The sequence below is a fragment of the Anas platyrhynchos genome, chromosome 1 (assembly GCF_047663525.1).
Source record: "Anas platyrhynchos isolate ZD024472 breed Pekin duck chromosome 1, IASCAAS_PekinDuck_T2T, whole genome shotgun sequence".
Lineage (NCBI taxonomy): Eukaryota > Metazoa > Chordata > Aves > Anseriformes > Anatidae > Anas > Anas platyrhynchos.
Window position 1 is genome coordinate 112,179,921 of NC_092587.1, and position 23,418 is coordinate 112,203,338.

The following is a 23,418-nucleotide window of genomic DNA, read 5'->3' on the forward strand; positions in this document are numbered from 1 at the left end:
GGAGGAGATGATGAATGGCGCATTTATAAAATGCACTACATGCAACGTGGCTACTTAGTTCTGTCTTATATTTATAATATTAATGTCTTAAAAGAGCATTGTAGCAAATATACACTATAAACCTTCATTTTCTTTCAGAAAGTCAATCCTTTCACTGAAATTGGTTTACTGAATCTAGGAGGTGTTTGTTTGCCTATGGGACACTGCTAGATGAGTAAGCTTAACATGCTGGAAATAATGGACTCTTTTCTTAAATGTTGACTGTGGCTTTGGAAGAAACTCTTCTGGAGTTATTAGTACTTGTTTGGTTAATCTTAATTTGGATCCATCTGCAAACACACAAACATTATGAGGTACTGTATATGTACATGATAAAGCAGCCTTTTTTCCTTTAGAGCCTCACTTGTTCTAGAGTAATGGATTGTATTCAGGGAAGTGAGACAAATGAGGCTGCTGCCCTGGGGTTTCATCTACGTTATTCCACAAAATTCTGAGGGAGTACTTGGCAAACCACAAATGCCAGATTTCATTTTTGGGGTGTACCAAACACAACAAGCTTGACTATTAAGAAATTCAGTGGGAGACGGGACAAGGTAATGTGCTATGAAATGCTCAGTACTATGAAAATCAGGTACGTGGCTCCACTTGCTGAACACTAAACATTGGGTCACATTTCTGATAGTTTGGGCTTTTCTTCTCCACATGCAAAGTGGAAATAATTTCAACTGAGAGTAAATTAATTGGTGTTTGAAACACTGCTGTATTATGATATGACCACCAAAGACTGCTCTAAACTCAATGGAGCATTTCATTGGAAAGCTAGTATACAAGGAAAAGGCAAGATAACAGTTAGCATTTTGGAGGGTGAAATAATTCACAGTGTTTATGCACAGTGTTAGTATGCAAAAAATAATAATAATAAATATATATATATATATAAAATTGTGCAAAACAAAGAGGCGTGGGAACTGAAACTCCAATTGTTTGCCTACCGGTGTCTTTGTGGACCCTTTCCTTCCAGAATAAACGAAGCCAAATCAACATCAGAAAGTCTCCTTGTAGCCTGGCATTTGAAACAACCATATCCCTTTTTGGAACATGATCTGCTGGAAGCAGGGAAATTTTGTGCGTAGGCTGGGCTTTTATCGGGCCCTCAGATTAAAAGGCCACAACATCTGCAGAAGGGGTTGCAGCCTGAATGACGCAGAACTTACGGGGGGCTCCGTGCCCTGGAGGATTCCTGTCGGCAAGCGTGAGCTGGTAAATTAATCGCTGCCCAGGCAGATTACAAAAGTCTAACAGCTAAAACAGAGCACTTATTGCCCTGGAGCACTGAGAGATCTTGGAGCTGTTTCAGCCTGGATGTCAGGAGCCTTTGGGCCAGGTTGTCAGCTAGCATAAATCCACGCGGTGCCACTCAGCAGTGGAGATGGGGCGGCACTGTTGTGGTGTTTGGGAGATGGAGGCTTTGAGCTGTGTCCCCCAGTCTGCATGCGTGCAGCTGGCTGGCTACCTATTGTATCCGAGTTATTATAATTTATGACCAGTGTCTGCAATGCCTGTGCAGCCTGCGTGAGCACTGCCTTCAGGTTACTCCTGGGTGATTTTGCCCAGTCAGATTTTAAATGACTCAAGCCCTGGAGTTTCTAACATTTCCTGTGGCGGGCTGCTCTGCAGTCTGGTACGCTTCACCGTTCAGAAATACATCCTGAGTGCCAAGCTAAATTCTCATGCTCCTTCTCCCAGCCATATTTCCTCGAATCAGCCTAAACAAATTACCTCGGTGATGCGTATGGCCTGCAAATACCTATTGAAATTTATCATACCTATTTTGTTACCCATGTCCCTCCTAGGCTCTCTCCTTCTTCCCCTTTTCTGCCCACTCTCATGCTATTGACATTGCTCAATAATGCTTAAAATAGTTTTCAGAGCAATTTAGCTTCATCTTTATTGTAACATCATGTGATGTATTGCTATTTATGTTGTCTTTGCCGCAGGGCAGAGTTTCCCTTCAGCCACTGCTCAAACTGACCTCAGAATGGGATCGTGTGTTATCCTTTGGTACAGGTGCTTCCAGAAACTTCCCCTACTATGTGAACCATTGCTTTGCTGAAGACTGAAATTAGATTTGCAGGGTTTACACTGCAGTGCATAGCCTGCTAGGTGACTGCACCTTTGCAGCTTTCCTCTCCTTCTTGGGACTGCTTGTGGCTCTGAACTCCATCCTGGGCATGAGCCTGCTTGGAGGGGCCAGTGCCCTCTTGTCAAAAGATCTAAGGGGGGAAATACGCACCCTGGAAAAACCTGAAACAAGATCTGGGCTGCTGTGTTCACTCAGCAGCCACAGAGTGAAGAGGGGAGGGGGAAAGGGGTACCATTTGCTTGCTCTGAGCTAAGCTGCCTACCAGCAGCAGCAAACCTCCACGCAAAAAAAGTGTGTGGATCCATCCTTTGCCTCTCCTTTCTGCCCCAGTAAGCTTTCATCCCAGCCATCCACAGAGGCCACTTACCTTTTTTTGTTGATTTTTTTTTTTTTTTTGTAATTTTTGGTTCCCATGTGTTGTTTTTTTTTTTTTTGCTTCCATGGAGCCTAGGAAGGCTACCATGCAGAAATGTGGTCTGAGCCCCTGAGCAGTGCATTCTATATGCCTGGGTGTGTTGCACAAACTGAGCCTGGCCCGTATGACCAGCATGAAGCACTGCTGGCACCTGAGCTGCCACACGCTCTCAGTGCCACTGTCCAAGCTTGGCAGACCCCCAGTGGGCTGGCTGGCAATGCTGCTGTGAGTGGTCTTCAGGACAGACATTTGGCAGCCCCAGATGAATGGCCAACCTTCCCCATTCTTCCTTACTTATCTGGGTATGTTGAAGATCCATCTGAGAAAATCCAGATATGTTCTAACCTGTTAATGTGCCTAGGGGCTGTTATGGTGGTGGGCATTGTAAGAACTGCACAAGAAGATAAATGCCACTGCTAAAGCTGGAGCAGTGAGCTGGCATGCCCTGCATATCTCGGTGAGCTTGGGCTCATTCATGTTGGTGTAAATGGAGAACAGCTGCTCAAGCCCATCCTATTAAAGACCTGATACATCGGAATCAGACCTGATAAAGAGATCTTCCTTGCCCTTCAGTATTTGCCATAATTTTGGATTTTCAACACAGTCATGGAGGTTTTACACAAAATTGTAGATCCTCAGACTTCACAGAAGCCATATTTTATTCCTAGGCCAACTTAACCCCATTAACAAACAAGCTGGCAACCAAGTAACAGAGTGCTTAGGATGCACATACCTGTGGCACCACCTGCAACATAGAAATTGGTGGGAACACTGCACTCAGGGCATCATCCTCCCTTTGAGCTGAGTGCACGAGGGACTCTTCACTGCTGTGTGTTGCCCTGTACTTGCTCTGATAGCTATATGTTTGGCCCTGTGTGAAATTCTCCCCATGTCTTTGACACTTTCATTTGTCTTTCACTACATGACCAAAATAAATAAGACCATCAGCCACAAACTCATTTGTCTTTGCTGTAGCTCTCAGAGAGTACTGTAATTATTTAACTTCTTAAAACTTTCACACTCTTACAACTCTCATAAAGTAGTTGTTTAACTCTTGATATTTTCTCCCCAGCTGTGATGATTTAATCTAGCCTGGGTTTTGAAAGAGTCAGCCAGGAAAACCCCACAGCGCAATACAGCTCATTTATAAGGATCAGCGTTTCTGCAAGACCAAGCCTGCGCTGCACTCTACATCTGTCTTATCTAAACACTACCATCACACTGTATTTAGGTTTTCACGGTAAGTTAAACCACGACACGTAGATTTGAGAAAGTCATACATCTGGCCTGGAAAGATCATTCTGTATTTTAAACATTTTGCGGAACTGCTCCATATTATTAATTCAGGTAGAGCACATTTGTTTTGGGAGGTTTAGTTCTCTTGCCAGCAAGGGGGAAGCACTGTGGTCTCTTTACCACAGAAGTTCTTACCGTGCACAACCCCCCCCCAAATTAAGCCAGTCTTTACCAACTTTATAAATCACAGCCTTTCATAAACATCACAAAACTATTCTGATGTGAGAATTGTGTTATAACACAGGTGAAGTTCCCATTCTTCCCCAATGATGATTTTCACCCATAAGTGAAAAAAGAGCCAAAATAACTCAGAAACCCAGAGTGGTATTTTATATTTCAGAATCAAGTCCTCTGAATTCCAAAGCCAGGAAATTCTTATAATTAAGATGCCTTTTACAGACATTAAATACCCGATATAGTTTATGTTGCTTATTAATGGTCAACAAGAATACTTTAAACTTTATATTTAACACAGAAATTGCAAGTATAAACTTCTCCCACTACATATATTTGCTATTGCTGAGCTAACATTGAAAGACACATACTAACTTTTTAAATTTCCTGACTTTTATGATTGCTCAATTTTGCAACCTTAACATTATTTTGAAACTAGGATTGTGTAAAATTTTCCCCATGAGACTAAGAGAACTATGTGCTTTTGAAATGTTGCCTTTCTGTAGCTAATTTCCCTGGTTTTGTGTGTTGTTTTTTTTTTAACTGAAAATCTTGCAGACAGGAGCAAAATCACAGGACCTCAACAATAATCAAGTGTGTTTCTAATACCCCGGTGCCTTAACTTCTCAGCGTTTGCTGGGTGTTCACGCTCAGGTGCAGGTGTATGTCTGTGACTGATCACAGCCCTGTCCAGGAAAGCACTTGACATTGCTTGAACCGCTCTCATGCTCAGGGTGAAGCACTAGCTTAAGTACTTTCCTGTATTGGGGAATATCTATAGAGATATTTAAACTTGAAAGGAAATTGAATTTAATTTTCCTGTCAATGCATGTGGGATTTGAACAGGTGACGAATTACGTCTAATGGCTGCTAGTGTGCGTAGTCCCTGGACATGAATGGGAAATTAATTCTTTCTGTCTATGTGGAATCATAAAGCAGCGTAATAAGTAAGAGAAACTGCGCTCATGTAAAACACAGCACAGGTCGTTCTGGGTTTGTGTCCAGACTGTTTTGCAACTCAAGTTACAGATTTGTTTCTGGGCCCAATGCTCTTTTTCTAGGGGTGAGCAGATGTCAGGAGCTCTTCTACTAGCCAGCCTCTTTAAGTGAAAATTTGCCCCTTGTGAGGGGGAGTAGCAGACACAAGCAATATTTAAAACCCCTTAAACAAGATTAAATGTTGTCTCAAGTCTGATGCTGGCTCTCCACACCCCTCATGGGCTGAATGTGAACACTGTAAGCAAAGGGAGGGCAATGCCCATCGGCCCAGCTCTGAGGGACAGCACTAAGGTGCAGTGCTGGCAGGTTCAGGCTTTGCCAAGAGCACGTCATCCTCTTCCCTGTGCAGCAGGACAGGAACGGACACCCTACACCCATCTGCGATGAACTGTTTTATTGCTAATGCTAAATGGCGCGTGACTCTCTTCCTAGAGCATGTGTTTACTGCAGGACGTCACCAAATGAATACGACTGAGAGTTGCAGAGGAAAAACAATTACCTTTTAAGCAAGAGCAAATCATTTGTGCTACAAAGAGCACAAAACCTTGTGGAAGCAAAGGTCTTCCAAAGGGCTCAGCACCACACAGGAGAAAGTGATTCACGCTACTAGTAGCTGGGTTTTCAAAACTAGGCACAATGACGGGGGTATTTATTTAATTTGGAAAGTACTGGGTGGCACAGGTTTGTTTCCTTTGAATGCGTGTCTCCCTGGATCATGTGCCAGTGTCTTTTCATGAGCTGATGAATGTATCGAATTTAGGTGCTGAAAGGAACAGGAGACACTTTTACTATGTTCCAAAGAATGGGAAATATGGTTTCGTGGGTTTATTTTTTATTCATTTAGGTGCCGTCCGGTTGCCCACTGCAGATGCCTCTGTAAATATCTGCGAAGGAGGGACCTTTCGGGAACTAGCAGCTACTGATACACTGCACCCAGCAGCCAGAGCCAATAGAAACATACCCAATGTCCTGGATCTCTGTTTTCATTTCTTTCTTGTTCCAGTGTAGCTGTGGATTTTTCTTCCTGGCTTAGAGGTAAGTGCTGCCAAGCAGCCGGGCTGAGTGAGCCCTGCCCTGAGCTGACTGCAAAATCTGCAAAGGGAATGGCAGTGTCCAGGATTGTCCTGTCCCTGCTCTCCCTCACAGCTGGCCTTACTTCAGGAAGCTGCTCCCAAAGGAGGAAGAGAAACCTGCTGTGGTGCTCCAGGTGCCCTGGGGCTGGCTAGCCACACACCTGGGGCTATTGCAATGTGGTTGCCCTGCTATTACTACTACTATCACAATGGCAAACCGAATCCTTGAATAACAACTGAAGGATTTGACCATTCCAGCAATGGCGCCAATATTGCCTTGCTATTACTATTTCTGGTCTCTTATTACTATTTCCCATGTCACATACTTCCAATATGCTTTTCAGAGGCAGCCACATCTTCCAGGGTCTTTGTTAGTGCCCGCTACAGAGATGGGAAAAGCCACACGATAGTCTGCCAGAGCCTAACACAGCAATTAACTCGCTGGTGCTTCCTTGATGCAGTGGTTCGTGATGATGAAAGCTCCAGACCTGCCGGCTCCAAGGAGTTACTTTTACTATATCAACTTTTCATGTGTAATAAAAAGTATAGCCACATGAGAAATTGAACTTATCTATGTACCCCCAGGTTTCAGAGAGCAAAAGGCTGCTAAACCAAGCTATGTGATTAGGAAAAATAAGGAAATGAAATCACTTAATGGGAATGTGCAGTGCGTAGAAGGAATCAATAAATAGTTCCCAGGAGTTACCAAGGGCTGTTTAATGCTTTTTGGACCTAAACTATCTAATCCCTACCCTTTCTGTTTTATTTGTCCTCTGTTCTATCACATATCACTGGAATATCATGCATCCTGTGAAGATCACAACAGCTGCTTGGTCCCAGGACTCAAGGTACAGTGACGGGGTCAAGCTCTCTTTATGTTATGTATCAGATTCTCCATGAGAACTCGTTTGCTCTCTAGAACTGCTTTAAAGCCTTTTTGAGGATATGGATATGAGCCTGTTTCCACATGCACCAAAATGTCTTCCTTTTCCTGAGGCTTAATGCATGCTGTGGAATAATCATCCCCTAGATTTGGCCAGTAGCAATAGTTCATCTGAACATTGATAGATAAAGCAGTGCAGCGTGTTGTGCTGTATGGCTGGTGAATCATTTTGCAAAGCACAAAAGAGGAGGAAATTAAAGCCTGCAGGCCTCTCAGTGACATCTGAGTAGCTTCTCTGTGACTAACATCGCAAGTTGTCCCTAGATGTTTTCTGACTTACCTACCTGTTTTTGTTAGGTTTTGTTTGTTTGTTTGTTTTCCACTTTACAAATGGGACAAATGGATGGAGGTAGAAAACTCTTTGTTTTGTATTCAGCACCCATTGAAGTTACTATTCACTTGAATGAGTCCTGGACCAAGACTTTAGTTCTGGATGCTGGGAAATTATCTCCTTGTCACTGTTCACAACAATAAGCTTTCAGAGGACATGACTGCAAGGGTGATATACTGGGTGATCACTCAGCTGGTGATAAGCTCAGAGAGGAAAAAATGAAAGACAAAAAATGGGTTGCAGATGATTTTAATTCAAGTTACTGTTAAGCAACATTAATCTACAGCTTTTTTTTTTTTTTTTTAGGTGATGTCTACCTGAGCAGAGGAAGGTATGTGACTCCAGCAGTGCACATAACTCATGCCATTGAACACCTACCACAGAGTCATTGCACCATCTTATTTTTCTCCTTTATAGTACCCTATATTCAGCCAGAAGGATAGTCTATCTGCTGGTCTTTATCATCGCTGGAAAAAGTCCTAGTGATTTTATGTGAATGAAAGTCTGACTTGCTTCAGTGGAAGTTGAGCCACGTTAAGGAAAGCTGAGGAGGGCTACAGGATTTGCCTCATTCTCCCAGAGATCAAAAGAGATATCTGTGAGATGGACAAAGTTTTAGCAAACTTAGAAAACTGCAAAAACACTACTTAATTTTAATCAACCTGGACTTTGAAATCAAGGTATCCCTTCACCTAGTAATTCTGTGTGCCATCAACACGTCCAGTGACAAAGGCTATGGTTTAAATCCAGGTTACAGTTTAAGTGTTTATCTCAATATACAGAAGCCTGTTTGTGCAAGTTTTTCTCATTCTTTGACTCACAAAATGTATTTTACATATCAATATAGAAAAAATTGCATTAAGTTAGATCAAAGATCCATCCAACCCTGTAGACTATCCCAAAAGTGCAAATCGCTGAGGTTTAGGAAGGAGAGTAAGAACTGGAAAAACATGTAACATTTCTTTTCCAGAATACTCTCCCTTGTTCCCAACAAGCTGATGATCACAGACCTCTTGACCCTGAAATGCTATCTTAGTGTTTCACCTTAATGACTTTTTCTTTCACTGTTTCATCCAATTACTTTTTCAATGTGTACAGGGGTTTAATATTAAGTGTCTCATGGCAGAAGATAAAGAATATTATTATTATTATTATTTACAATTTTAAATTTTAATGTTTTAAACCTGCTATACTCTTGTTTTGTTGAATGTCCCTTTCTTCCTATACTAGAACAGTTATTCCCTATTTAACTTTTCCATGCCACTCATGATTTTGTAACATAATGCAACTGTGAGGGCAATCCAAATCCACACAGTTCAGATCTACATGATACCAGAAGATATAAAATGGCTTGATTCTTCATAGTAAAGCCACATTTCCACCTATTTCCATTTTCTACCATTTTCCACCTATGCAACCTGCAGTTCTCAGCATAATAAAACATAACAAGCAAGAGTTCTTGGCAAGTGGAGGCAAGTTATTTAATGCCTGTTGAGAATCTGTCCCCGTATGTTTAATAAATGCTTTCATTCAATAAATGTATGCTCAGCTTTAAGAAACATGGAAACTACAGTTTTTTGCATCAAGTGCCAAGATAATAATAATCTGGCAAGTAACTGTTTACTCAAAGTAGTAAAAGGCCAGTGAAGCCAAGACTTGCTGTTACCACTGTAATAATAAATATTTGCTGGTGACCACCAGTCTTCAGTGAAAATTTCAGGTGCCTCTGGTATTTTTCAATTTTTGCTAAGTACCAGGTGACTCGGGGTCCAGCTCCACTGCTCTTTCTCATACTGAGTTTTATCTGATCGCAAATTAGCCTCAAAAGACTTGAGTCAAAGCAAAATACAACTCATGCTGTAGAACAGCAGCAGAATCTGATCCTGTGTTGCTGGTCTCTAAGTGATTTTTGAGTAGCTGGCACCAGGGCTTTACATACATCTTTAAAATACTGGAGGTCTGGGTTTATTACCAAACATTGTTTTAAAAAAGACGTATGCTATTTCTATTACATACTGTTTGTAAAAACTATGTATTCTTAGACTGGATACTGCAGCTTCTGAAACAAAAGGTAAATGACAAATTCAGACTTCTGGAATTGTGGTACTTCCACCGAAACCTCACTGGGCACATCTGTATATATCACTATGAAATTATTACTGTTCTTTTAAACTGCAGTTTTAATACACTCTTACATGTACACCTGATGGTCTTCAGGAAAAAAAAAAAAAAAAAAAGAGAAAGAAAAAAATAAAGAAAGAAAAAAAGAAAGAAAAAAAAAGTCCTTATTGACAATCAGTGATACTGGAAAAAAATTAAATCAATAGAATTAAAAAATGATCTGACATTAGTTATGGTTGTAAGACTTGCTTCTGGACACACCATGAAAGTAATATGTATTTCAGAGCTCTGTTACTATATTGCTCTATTTCATCCATGTTGGCCCTGGGGGTATAAGATGCAGAAAGCACTTTTGGGGAAAAAATACACCAAAAATATGCTAAAAGCAAAACCCAAGGATGACTTTACTTGAGTGGGTTTTCATTACCATGGAGGTCATTCTCAGAGAGAAGCTATAGAGAGAGGCATATCTGTGAGAGAGTAAAACAAACTTCTTGTTGCCCCTGGATGTCTTCAGGACACAGATATCTGTCACAAACCCAAAGAGAGTCCAACAGAGAAAGTGTTATATTCTCAGCCACTGTATATCAGAATACATCAACAAAATGGTGCCAATTTTTACCTGCTAAACAAAATGTAAGCAAGCCTTAGGCTCACTGCCTAACAGGTACCATCACTCCTAAACTGTTGAGTGCCTGCTGAAGTTGCTGGGAGCATAGGGCACTTGACACTTTGTGGCTTCTTGGTCTTCAAGAAGAGACCGCTCTCCTTCCTTCTCTGCACAGATAGGAACAACTCCTATCAACTCCTAGGAACTGCAAAACTCCAGGAAGCCCCCTGGTCCCACAAGCTTGCAATTGAGAGTGGTCCCCCAGCACATTGATTATACCTTGTTGGGCCTTTTCCTTCTCAGGTGCAGCAAGAGGGCTCTGTCAGAGCATTGAACTTGTATCAACAACTTGATTTGGAAAGGAGAAGCACATTGAATTTATAATAGCTCGCTGAGTGACATGCAATTTGTAGCTTGCTTCCAAGTCCTCAGGCAAGTGGCAATAGGTCAGCAAAAGCTTTTACCGTTGTTTGTTTTGGAATATAAAATCTTTAATCTTCTTCATTTTAAAATTATATTGTCAGATGAGTAGAAATAGGTTTCAATAGCTGCCGTGTGGAAAGCAGCATACTAAATGGATGATACCTGACATGTCTGGGGGGCTCTCTGCCCCACAACGAAAAGGTAGAGCCTGTGTAAGTCAGGCTAGGCACACAGGGTGAGTGAGCTACAGGGCATGGATCTGCTCCTCCAGGTCAATGAGAACTGATGCATATTTACTGTAGGGGGATCCTTTTGTATTCACCTCAGACAACACAATGATATATACTTACTACATGCCTACAGCCAGTTCTCGATCTGAAAGAGATTCACAGAAGAAGGTTGGCAGTATAACCTATTCTATGCAAAAAGATAAACTGAGGTACAGAAATGTTTGGTCACAAAAAAGATTAGGAAGAGTGTGTGTAGCAGATTTCCACATTTCCCGTCTCCTCCTGAGCCAATATCTCCAGACTGAGCTTAGATCTCTTCTGGGAACATTTATTTAATCCCAGATCTTCTTAGACATACCCTACCAATAAATCTGCAGGGCAGGTTCCCGTGATGTGGTCTCAAACATCAGCAAAGTTAGGTGTCAGAAAGTCTTTGTACTGAGATGGAGGCTGCCCAGTGCATTTTGAGAACTCATAGCTGTGTCTTTCACTATGTGGAAAGCCTACTGAAAAAGAACTGCAGGAACAGAAAAATGTGGCCAGACAGCAATCATTGCTCTTAAAGGATGACTGCAAAGTCAATAAGGGTGTGTACAAATTTTACTGATATATATGTATATATAAAGGAAAACAAAACTCCTCTTGTGACACCTTTATTATATGTCTTTCCACCAAGAGCTCAGAATCAAAAATAACCAAGTCAAAAATACTTGGACTAACACCTTCAAATTGCATTCTCTTCTAATATACACAACACAGCCATGTATTAATTACCCCGTTCATTTACATTTACTCTACATCATCTGTGTTTTCACTGCAGCAGGTCTTCTGAACCCAGGAAAGGATGTGGTTTGAATCTCCCTCTGCTAGCACAAGCGCTCAGCTGTTGATCATCAGTGTGTTGATGATGAGATATTCCATATTTAGTATGGTCTGAGCAAAAGGCCAGATTTCAAATCCATTAGTACTGCCTTGCAGCAGCTCTTAGCTGTCTGAGTCATGACTGTTCCCATAAGTGTCAAAAGCCATATAAGGCTCATTTCGGAGAAAAACTGCCAACAGCAATTGGCAATCAGCAATGTGAAAAGCTGCTTAAATGTGATGCATTACCAAGGAATAGTGACATGCAGCCTATATCAGAGCTGGTAGGACCTTCGCCACAAGTGGGAATTCTACATCAGTACCAGAAGGAAGCTGGCTGACAGGAGTGACACGACCCAGAGGAACAGATGTCCTTTCCAGTATGGGACAATCTGTCATGAGCTGCTGATCATATAAACCATCCCAGGGGTCTTGCAATAAGGGTCTCAAAGGAGTTCCTGTGCCTCTTGATCTTGTCTCGCAAGGACCTTTAGCTGTGAAATTCTGCAGAGCCTCAGTGCTCTCCTCCTGTTTTGTTGGCTGTGTCAAACCATGAGGTGGGAGAACCATACCCCCATGAGTTATGGACCACCAATGTCCCAGCAGCCTTAGTCTCCCCTCTCCTCCACACCCTAGCAACACTTTTTCTTGGTGTTTGTAGTCTGAAGAAAGTTGAAAACCAGATATAAGAAAATCTCATTTGGGGAATAACTTGGAGAAAACACTTGACTGAGAGAGACCAAGAGGGTTGTTGGAGCTGTGGTCTCATCTCTGCTGGAAGGACTGGCCCTCCTGTGGCTAAGATGGATGTAGTCCTAATGTTCCCATTGTTCTTTCTGTTTCAGGAAACCAAAATAACAACAAGAACACCTAATTTCTTCTGAAACTAGCCAGGAAATTGTGCCCCTTAGATTTGGATGTGGAACTTGGCTGAGCAAACTATGCTTTCATCACCTTCAAGTTAGACTATTGCAAGCAATACATTCTCGAGCTGGAGTTAACCACAAAAAGGTACTCAGAACCTGTAGCTGGTTCGTAAGACTTGTCTCCTGAGTCAGACATGCCAAAGAAAGCACTTCACACCAGTGCTCTGCACTCCCTCTGGGCTCCCAGTCCAGTTAAACAACTGGCTTCAGAGATCTTGTCTTTCAGCTGTAAAATCTTGAAATGGCACAGGCATGCCTCACAGCCCATCTTTCTTCCTTCTTCCTCTCACTATGATCAGTAGGGACAGCAGTTAACATTTTCTGAAGCACCAAAAGACATTTAGCAGCCTTTATCTTTTTACATAGCTGTGGCTTGAGCTCCTACATGTCCTGTGCATTTTTGAAAATTTTATACGTGCAAGGAGTCCAAGGGTCTAAAGTACACAGATCTTATGTGCATGGGAATGGCTGAGCCAATTGCTAAGTCCAGCTTCAAAAAGGGATGTGGTTTGATCAAAAAGCAAGAAGCAAGAATCCCATCGCCCCATGATATACTTGGCAGCAGAAGCCAGGTGATAGGCACTTTCCCTGAGAAGAGCTACAGTAAGTGAAGCCTTCCCCACTTTCCTAAAGTTAAGGCAAGGTGACAGGTTGTTGATTAGATTTTCCCTGGAGCTGACTCACAGTCCTATTAAGGAGGGTTCACTAGTTTATTTGGCTTCTTTGCTTCATGCTGAGGAAAAAAAAAAAAAAAAAGTCCTTTGTGTGTGGAAGTATCCCAGAAAACAGATGGTAACTTTTTCCAAAACAGTTTAGTACTCTAAGAGCTACATCCTCTCCATAATAGTCCGTACCACAAAATTAAACAGAAATATTCACAGTGCATGTCTCACTGTAAACTTAAGCAGCAAATACGGCATAAAAACTCTCATAAACACAACAAATACTATTCTTAAATTTGAACTTCTTTTTTTTTCTTTCATTTTTTCTGGATATTGGATTGCAGAAGAAGTTGTGGGTGAATATACATAGGCACTCAGCTCCTGATAGAGGAATTGATGAAGAGAAAATAAAACTCCTTGTAGGTGGGGATTGTAGAACTGAGATACAAAGCACATAGAGAGAGAGTCACTGGGATAAGGAATAACGAAAGCTGCTGTATGGGAGTGAAAAGGAAATGTGACAGACATACAGAGCCCTTGTCACAAGGGTGGAGGCTGGTCTGATGTTCCTGAAGTAGAGTCAGGGAAAAGGATGCACAGCAACGCAATGCAAAAGCTCAGGATGTGTGAAATGCATTTGACCTGCAAAGTTAGACATCTCTCCCCCATTCCTTCTTGTAGTTGTTCATTAGGACATGTCTCTTTCTTTCTCTCCCTAGGGGTCTTTTCACCATATAGCATGCTAAATTTGAAGCATCTTGAAAACCAATGGAGACACAAGTATCACTGTTGCCATGACTCGAACGAGATATATTCAGACTTCAAAATTAATAGGAAATGTTTCCGAGGTCCCTTCAGAAAGGTGTTTTGATTAGTCACTTCTATGAACTCAAAAAATAAGAATTTACCATCGCCAAATGTGTTGAGAAAAAAAAATAGAAAATGCTGACCTCGCATAAATAAAGATAGTGTGGTAGAAAATACCAAACACAGCATAATTTTTCCTGTTGTTTAACTAATGTCTTCTGATTTGACACTTTACCTTTCTCAGTAATGTGTACAAAAAAAAAAATATTTCAAGAATCTTCCAGGAAGTGCTTTGGATTTAAGCAATTTATTTTTAACTTCCTACAGCTTGTTTCATATAAGCTGTAAGATTTAGTTTATGGACAGAAATTAAATAGATTGTACAATTCTGCTGTAGGAAGATCAGCCCAAATACCAGCAGTTAGGTCTGTGTAGACATGCCCAAGTTTTCACACAGAGACTGAGGCAGAGTACGTCCTCTTGCTTTTTAAAAGAGCTTCCCCAAAGAACAACCACATCACAAAACTAACAACTGAAGAGTTTTTCTTTGAACACTGTACAGAGCTGGTGCAGCAAGAAGAACTTACAAAATTAATTGAAACAGCAGCATATGGTGAATTCTCTCCTATAAATGCTACTCACTCAATGAGGATGAATCTCAGAATCCCACCTGCTGGAAAAAGGTGGGAATCATGTCACTTCATAATGAACATCGCCTTGATTGCAATGACCAGGAGAGATTATTAGAGTTGTAAGAAATGCCTCATACCAAAAACAACAACAACAACAAACAAACAAACAACAAACAAAACAAAACAAAACAAACAAACAAAACAAAAAAAAAACACAAAACAACTAAACAAAACAAAACAAAAAAACAAGCTTAAGTCTGCAATAGCCGTATCATGCCATTGCATATATTTAAGGACTGTAGCAGGAACTGGAGTCTGATGAACACAGGCCAGTAGTGGGCAATAGAAGTTGTCTGTGCTGAGTGAGGCTCCAGCAGCAGCTGTTTCTGAAGGCAGTCAAAAAGGTAGTGTTGCCTTCAACATCTAAATTTCTTGTTCAGAACAATTTTGGAAAGCTCTGCCTCTCAATGACTGGCATTTGTATTGCATCCAAAACAAGCCATAGGAAAGAGTAGTGGCCAATTTGCGAGGATGCCTACCTCTCTGGCTGGCTTAATGGATAGCTAAAGGATAATGTACCATAATTCTGGGTTAAATGTGATTAATAGAAATGCGTTGTTTGTTGTTGAGCATCTCAAGTGGAGGCTTCTAGGCTTTATTTCATAAACAGCTTATTCTAGCAGCTCATAAGCAGTGCTAACAAGGGAATCTTGACAAGAATGTTAAAACTCATAGCCTGGGATTGAATTCATGTCCTCAAACACTGTAAGTGGATCCTCCTATATAATAAGGGCTTTTACAAATCACCTTCTTCCTCATGGGAAAAGGAGGAATATGAGAAACCCCTTAACTACCACCACTACTAAGCACACACTTCAGTTTGCTTTCTAACAGGAAAGGATTTAGGGATCTGCCTTTTCTTTTGCGCAAATTAATTATCAGCTCCTTTATCTTTAAGCAAACTTAGAATAGACCCAAGGAGAACTACAAAAATATTATACTGCAAAGGCAATATTGACATAATTTTTAAAGCTGTAAAAGTCAAGCAAAATGGAATGAAGGTTGAAGAGATGTCTTTACCCCATCAGTCAGACACAGGGATTTATGGCAACACCTAGTGCCTGCAAAAGGAGGGGTTGGGAATAATAGCTTTCACTCAAGCTCATGGTGTGTTATATTTTGTGGGATGAATAGAAATAGTGGTTTTTGTTTTATTTCCCCTTACTTTTTAATATAAAAATATATTAAAAAAGTAAAAGATTTCCGTACAGGATATAACTTGTTCAAGTCTTTTTCCTCTTGGATCTTTTATCCTTTATGTAATGATAGCCGGTTGAACACTTCCATTTTCATTGTTTTTGTGAATAACATTAGCCACATACTCTTCGCATCAATACATTGATTTTATGCATGTGCATGAATAAGTATGCTGAAGAACAAATGTTCCTTTTCTTCAAAATTTAATGCAATGTTTAAAATTTGTTACCAAACAGAAAACATCAAGATTTGCAACAGGCTTTTTTTTTTTTTTTTTTTTTTTTTTTTCCCACACTAGGAATTTCAATAGTTAAAAATTGCAGGAAGATTAGAGGCAATACAAGGGACACCAGAAATGAAGTTCAAATGCTGCAAACTTTGTTACAGACCTCACACCTTTGGAAGGGTTAGAGACCAGGGTACAAGCAGGGAAGAGCAGTGCTGAACCTGCTTGGGCTGTTCCACTGGAGAGGAGAGCCCCAGCTCTGCCTAATTAGGAATCTAAATGCAAAGAAGAGTGGCAAGAAGCTGGGTGAGACTCATTTGTCTATAACTGGGGGAGGGAGGGCTAGCAGAGGGAGAGTATAGTGCTGCATGAAAAATTATACAATTTTATTCACTTATCCTTGTGAGGACTTGCTTAAACTGGGAGTACAGAAGTTCCCTGGTCTGCCAGCTGTGCCTTCCTTAACTGAGCATAGCCAAGCTGCTTTGTAGCTGGAGGGAAAGCTTATGTGAGTATGGGTTTGGTTCTCAGGTCCTTTTATGCTGGGCAAGGTTTGTGTTTTTTTCTTCCCAGAAGAACCTGAAATGGATTTAGTGTTTTGTTGTTGTTTTGTTTATTTTGCTTCTTTGTTTGTTTTATGAATAGTACCATGTGGTGGTCCTGTTTCTTAGGATGCTGAGGGCCTTTTGAGTGACTGGTGTAACAAGTTGACACCTGTGTTCAGCTCCCATCTCCTTTTGACTTTCCTGTGTGACTCCAGGTGGGTTCCTGTGAAGGTGGGTTTCTGCACATCTTGGGACTCCCTGTTTCCCAGGATGGTCCCAGTCCTCACATTACAGAGGGCATCTGGGATGTAACAGGTGAGCAGAGGTTACCTATATTTTTGTAAGAAGTGGGCCCAAAAGACTTGTTTCCTGTGGAGGAGAGAGCATCCCTGTGATATCTCTGTGATGTTTAATAAATGCAGTGTTGCTGCTGCCTTTCTTGCATTGAAAGTGCTCACAGGGAGAGTTTTTCTCTGCCTAGCTGCCTACTTTCGTAACATACTTAGCAACCTAATATCTCAGAAGGTTCTGCTCTCTCAAACCTGTTTGAAATTGGCAGATTTCAAACACGGTCTCTGCAATGCTGTTATAGGAGAAGTAACATACAGGTCATACCTTTACACTAAAAAGTAGTCTAGCAGACCAATATTGTAGTAGGCAAATGCAGCCTTATTGATGACATATGCTATTTCAATGAAATAATTACGTATATGAGTCAGAAACTGAGATGCCTTTGTGTACTGACTTTCTTTAAGGATTGAGGACTGTTGTTGTGAAGACAGTTCAGCTATTTTTCAAAAAATAAATGTAGTAATGCTTACTTACTTATATTTCATTTGCCTCTGATACAAAATCATTAGAGTAGTCTCCCCCTCCCATGGAAACAAAATAGCATTGTAAAAGCCAGTTTTACAATTTTCATCCTGTATCTAAATCCTCCCTCATCCTGCTTGCTTCTTATATGAGACTTTTTGCTTGACCTTTTACACTGTACACATTATAACTCTCTAGCGCTCTCTCACAAACAAGCACCCCACACCTGTGCATGGATTTTCTTCTGGCCAGGAAAAATGGAAACTTCTCACAGAGAAGAGCTTGTGCACCTCTCGCTGTGCCACCGCCACTCTGAGCTGCATTGCTGCACAAATGCAGGTAGGGAGCTGAGCAATGTGCACCACCAAGGTGTCAGACAGAGCAGACTGCACTGGCACAGAGCTAGGAAAATAGGATGGGGTTCAAGTTACTGCACCAGCTCTTCCCTTCAGCAAAAATGTAGGCCACTGGATCTTAATCATGCAGATGTCCCTGCTCCCCTTCACAGGCTTATGTACTAACTGTAGAAAAGTAGGCATTTTTTTTGGTGGCTTGGGGTGTGAATTTAATATCCTCACTTCTTGAGTTCCCTTGCTAATTACAGCTCACTTCATCACTCTGTATTGGAAATGTTTTGCCCTAAGAGTTAAAAAAGAGTAGGAAAAACTATCACAAGAGAAGCACAAACCAAATCTGCAGAAGTAGCAGACTTACAGCACCTGCTTCTGCACTCTGAGAATTAATAAGTTCTTGGGCTTTATTACAGTATGGCTCTATTTAGGCTAGTGCTTGGCAAAGAAGTGTTCAATATATATATTCAGGAGTGTGTGAATCGGTTTTCTGGCTCCTTTCAAATAGCTTTTGCTAGCTAGAACTGCCTGCACACGTCCAAAACTCAAGGAGGCTCTATGGACATTTGGCAACATATGATATGAAGTGAACAAGAACATGTGCTCCAAAAACTGTAGTTTATAAATAAATAATATAAATATTATGTGACAACTGCTGCAAAATGAAATGTTGCACTTCTGTGCATCTGCATCCTGATTTTCATTTTGATGTAGGGGATGATATTTCTTTTTTTTTTTTTTTTTTTTTCCTTTTTTTTCCTTTTTTCCTCCTTAACAAAAATCTGAGCCTTTCACAGCTGGACCTAGAATTCTTCATAAACTTTTGATGTTGACTTCTGCAGCCAGGGAGCTGCAGAAGTCAACATCAAACATAAGCTGTTTGGAAGCAACAGTAAGGTATCAAAAGATTTCATCTGTAGTGGTATTTGGTTACAAACAACAGGAACAACAGCAAACAGTTAAAACAGCCTCCATGTTCAGAGCAAGCTGGAATAGAACCCTCTTTCCTTAAGTGTAAATAAAATGTCCTAAAATCCCTCTCCCTTCCTCCTTGAAATCTCATACCTTCTAAAAATATGATGTTGCCCGAATTTTGTTTCCTTTTACTAATAGCTTGGAAAGGGGGAGCAATCTTCATTTGGAACATCACTAAATGAACATATTATTTGTATAAACTCAGCTGGTGTAGGAGGCAGATGTTTTTTTAATTCCTGACTGATACAAAAACAAAAACAGAACAAAGAACTGAGAGATACATAGGTTAAGCTTATATATTTTATCCTATATTCAGCTTTGTATGTCTTGCTTAGGAAAGCACAACAAGCAGGTTTGTTACTCATTCTCTCTCTCATACACACGTTCAATAGGAAAGACAAGAGGTGCCTGTTTCCCACCGCAGTGACTTACGCTCTCTGTACGGCTCTCTGACATCCCGGCAACTTGCTCCTGCACTCTTCAGAAACCTCAGTGCAGAAGCTCATGGTGATAATCCCTGGTGGGCTACAAGTGCTAAAGGGTAATACCATCACACACTTGATTAGCGCTGACACGTACTGAGTAGCGTGGGGAAGCAGCATAGCCCCTCCACAAAGCCAGGCGCAGCGAGTGACACGCTGCTCGCCCAGCAGGGCTGTCCTGCTCTATGCTAAGTGACAAGCTGATCTGCTGCCGGTCGGGTGGCTTCCTACAATGCTCTTTCATTTCACTTTCATCCTGACGTGGATCGCCGGGAGATGCTGTGGAGGACAAGCCCAATAACTAGCAGAGGGCAGTGTTCAAGGAGACCTTGAAAGGAGGAATTAGAAACACATCTTCCCACATCTAAATGCTGCAGGCAGATCTTTTGCCTAGGAGGAGTCTTGTGTCAGTAACCAGCTGGTAGTACATGACCCGAGCTGCCTAAATCTGTCATGGGAGGAGAGGTGTCAGAAAACAGAGCGTGCCTCGCTGTTCAGTGGAGGACGCGGTGCTGGGATGGGAGCGTCGAGTCCAGCTGACTATTTACAGTCTCCTAGAGACAAGGAGCCTGTGAGTTTTGGTGGTGGTGACAGAGATGGAATCAGCAGTGCAGCTGGCCAAGCCTGGCTAATACGGGGTCCCTTCAGTGTAATATACCGCATTAACTCCCTATTTTTTATGTACAGCAGTATGCTTTACAGTGTGAGAGCTTGGCCTTCAGTGTCAGGGTGGGTAATTGGTTTTTCTATCCTGCTCCCCCTCAAATCCAACACCAAAGCTCTTATTTTTTTATTTTTTGTTGTTGTTGTTGTTTAATTGATTGATAGATTTGGAGGGTTTTTGTTTGTTTGCTTGATTTTTTATTTTATTTTATTTATTTATTTATTGTAATATAAACTTGGAGGGAAGAAGCTAAGCTAAGGAATAAAGTCATATTAAGAGTCTGGAAGTGAAAGTATTTTGCCTCTGTTTTTTCCTCATATCTTTCTCTTCCTACATTCTTCTACAGAAGCCACTTCCCTTCGCAGGAATGTATGTTGATTTGGCTCCAGCCCCTGGAGATATCTTTTCCCTCTTAGACCCCGAAAGGGGACTTGTCATCTACACCTAGAAAGGAGGTGGGATCTGCAGACAGAGTATATCTGGGGCAAGGAAGAGGAGCATCCTTCCCTCTTCTAATGCCAGAGCTCTTTCAGAAGCAGTATACCATGGGCAAGTCTAAATATTCTTCTCCATCTGTCTTGGTGTTTTTGGGAGCTGGATGTGATGGGGATGGAGCGGGAGGAGAAGAAAAGCTGCAAAATAATTTGGTACAGGGGAATCTTCCTTGCCTGGGGAGCTGCTTCTGCTGAAAACTGTGGTGGAGGTCAATCCCACGTCAGTGCTTACAAAACACTATGGGTATAGTAATGATGGTCCTTGAGGAATATTGGTTTTCTGTTCTTCTAACTCCTAATTTTATTAAATATATAATTTTATATATACTTTTACTTATACACTTTTTAGTGGGAGAAGGCAAAATGGCCTGTGTTGTAGGATCAGACCCTGGTGAGCACAACAGCTCGCAGTCCCAGAAGAGGTGGAAAGCTCCCAGGAGCTGTGGTTGCTTATAGACTTGTAGCGCTTCCCTCCTCGGCTATCACTTTTTCTCCTTTACAAAAGGAGAACTGCACTTTCCCTTCCCATATGGAATACCTGGCAATTTCTTATGGAGGCTTGAAAGGTCAGTGGGTGAGGAGGGAAGCACAATGAGAATTTCATCTGGCCTCAAAATGATGTGAAGACGGCGATGGATGCTCTGCTGTCAGGCAGTACTGCCGAGTGTCTGGGGGCAGACTTCAAGACCCCCTTCTGGACAACTTGTGGTTGAAAACGAGTGGCCTATGAGGCGCTTCTTTGCTTTTTTGGGGTGGTAGCAAGCAGGGAAGGCGGCCCGGTGCTTCCTGAAACACCCACTAGATGTCAGTGTGCTCTGCGGGTTCAGGAGGCAGCGGCCGGGGCTGCGGGGTGGGTGCGTGGGGCGGGGGGGGCTTGTCGGTCACCCTGGGGGAAATGGGGCTGAAGTCATAGGGTGCCTCGGTGTCCTCTGTGCTGGGAACATGTTAGTTTGCTGCCAATCATCATCAGGCGCGTATTAAATAACTTATCCAATATTCTCGAATACGAAGCTATAAATTATCTGTTTTGTGGATGCCATCACCAGTCCAGGTCCTTTAGGAAGCGCCAAGTCTGCCAAAGGCAGATCTGTGTATTAGGCTCTAAGCTCCTTGTCCATGCCTCCTTGGAAAGGTTTTGGCCTGATGTGTTTGGTTCACATCATTCCAGAGAGAGGAGCCGGCCCAGCATTGAATCCAGATGTGGGTTCAGAGTCATCCAGCCTCTCCCTCTGTGCTCACAGCTGTTGGGGCTTTCCTGAGCCCATGTTCTGGGCCCATCTCAATCTCAGGCATTTCACTCTTGATTTATTTAAAAAATAAAAAATAAAAATCCCACTGCCGCTATATCATCACATCTTGGCAGATCTATAAAAATATGCTTGTCATATTGTTTCAAGGGACTGTCTCTTGCAAAGAATATTAATATTCCTGAGGTTTAGTGTTTAAGAAAAAAATCTGGAACAAACCATTGTAGGTGATGAGGCAACAGAATCCTCTTTCAGATGTTTGATTTACATCTGAACCTTAAGTTTGGCAGAGCCTTCACAAAGCCTGAACAAGTAGGTCAGGTATTGGAGCATTTACCTATTTTATTTATTCTGTGTTGGATGTACAGGGCTAACATGAGATTATTTACTTATTCATTTATTTATTCATTTAAGGCAAGTGCAGTGCTGTTCAATGTAAAGCAGATTAGAGAACATAAATTAAAGCTGAAATGCAGCAGGGAACACAACTAGAGCTTTTATGAGGCAAAGCCAGATATCCTCCCTATTGATCTCATCATTACGTAAAACAATATTAAGAACAAGAATTCCTAGCTGACTAGTCTTACTGAGCTGTGGAAGAGTCTCCCCACGGTGATACAAGAGGCCCCACTGCTTGACTCACAGAGTAATGCAACACACAAATCACTAGCAAACTTGGGGAGCGGTTCTCAGTTGGCAGAGGATAGACCAGATGATCTAGATGATTTTTACTGTTTTTATAGCTCTAAATCTGAATTGAAAAGCTTTGTATTTCAGCTACAGCAGAGGTATATGAAGAACTGTTTCTAGAAACATACAATTTACTGTACTCTAAAGCATATGAGACATTAGGAAATAATTCCTTAACTTCTCATTTTCCTTTTCCTTTCATGAGGCATGGAAACCTTCTTCTGCTTGTCATGAGTCTGGTATGTTCTTTTTTTTTTTTTTTTTTTTAATTCTGAAATCCTTTGTACATCTGTGTATTAGCCACAGCAATGCACAGCCATTGAGGATTGAAGATGAGGATTTTCATACAGGGAGATCCTATCAACTATATAGGGTATAGATGTTGTCTTAAAGTATCTGTGAAACAGTAGATATTAGTACATAATGAGTAATTATAACAATACATCATAATCGTTAGCAAGAATCAACCAACTCATGCAGGAGAAAGCGCAGTAGCATTCTCAGTTGTGTGAAAGGATTGATGCTTTTGTGACCCAGGGCAAACGGTCTGCTCAGACTCAGTAAATGTTGGTAAACGGTGATACCATTGAGGCCCAAGCTCGGTTGACTTCTCATGAATTGCCCTGGGTATGCTGCCAAAATTAGATTTTCTGTTTCTGAACACCAATTACCACCACTGCCAAGAATGGAGGTGGAAATGGAAAATGGTGAAGATTCACGGCCCTGTGGAGTGCGAAGTCAGCCAGTGATGAGGCTGCTCAGGAAAGCTACTGGAGGGCAGTGGCTGTCACAATGGCTGAAACCCCGAAAAATGTGGATTCTATGTCTGAAGAAATTTTATTCAAAAGTCTTTGGTCTGCATCTTTGGTTGGAGGACCTCTTTGAGGAAGCAGTCTTCTGAAGGAACATAGACATTGCACGAGAGCAGTAGTTTCCCATTGTGCATTCGGTTTTTCTGTTTTTAATTTTGATGGTGGCCTATGAAAGTGGAAATCAGAGGAAACCAAGTGGTTTGCAGTGGGATTTGTT

General features: G+C 41.5%; 1 protein-coding gene across 2 annotated transcripts in view; it reads right to left on the reverse strand.

Moving 5' to 3' along the window:
- CLDN14 (claudin 14) overlaps nucleotides 1-19,666 on the reverse strand; it is a 29,592-nt gene extending 9,926 nt beyond the window's left edge. Inside the window, exon 1 of one of the 2 annotated variants that reach the window (XM_072026870.1) lies at nucleotides 19,245-19,666. The gene's annotated coding sequence lies outside the window, so the exon portion shown is untranslated. The remainder of the gene's footprint in view (nucleotides 1-19,244) is intronic. The other variant, XM_005012876.6, reaches the window with a different exon arrangement.
- Nucleotides 19,667-23,418: the final 3,752 nt, after the last annotated feature.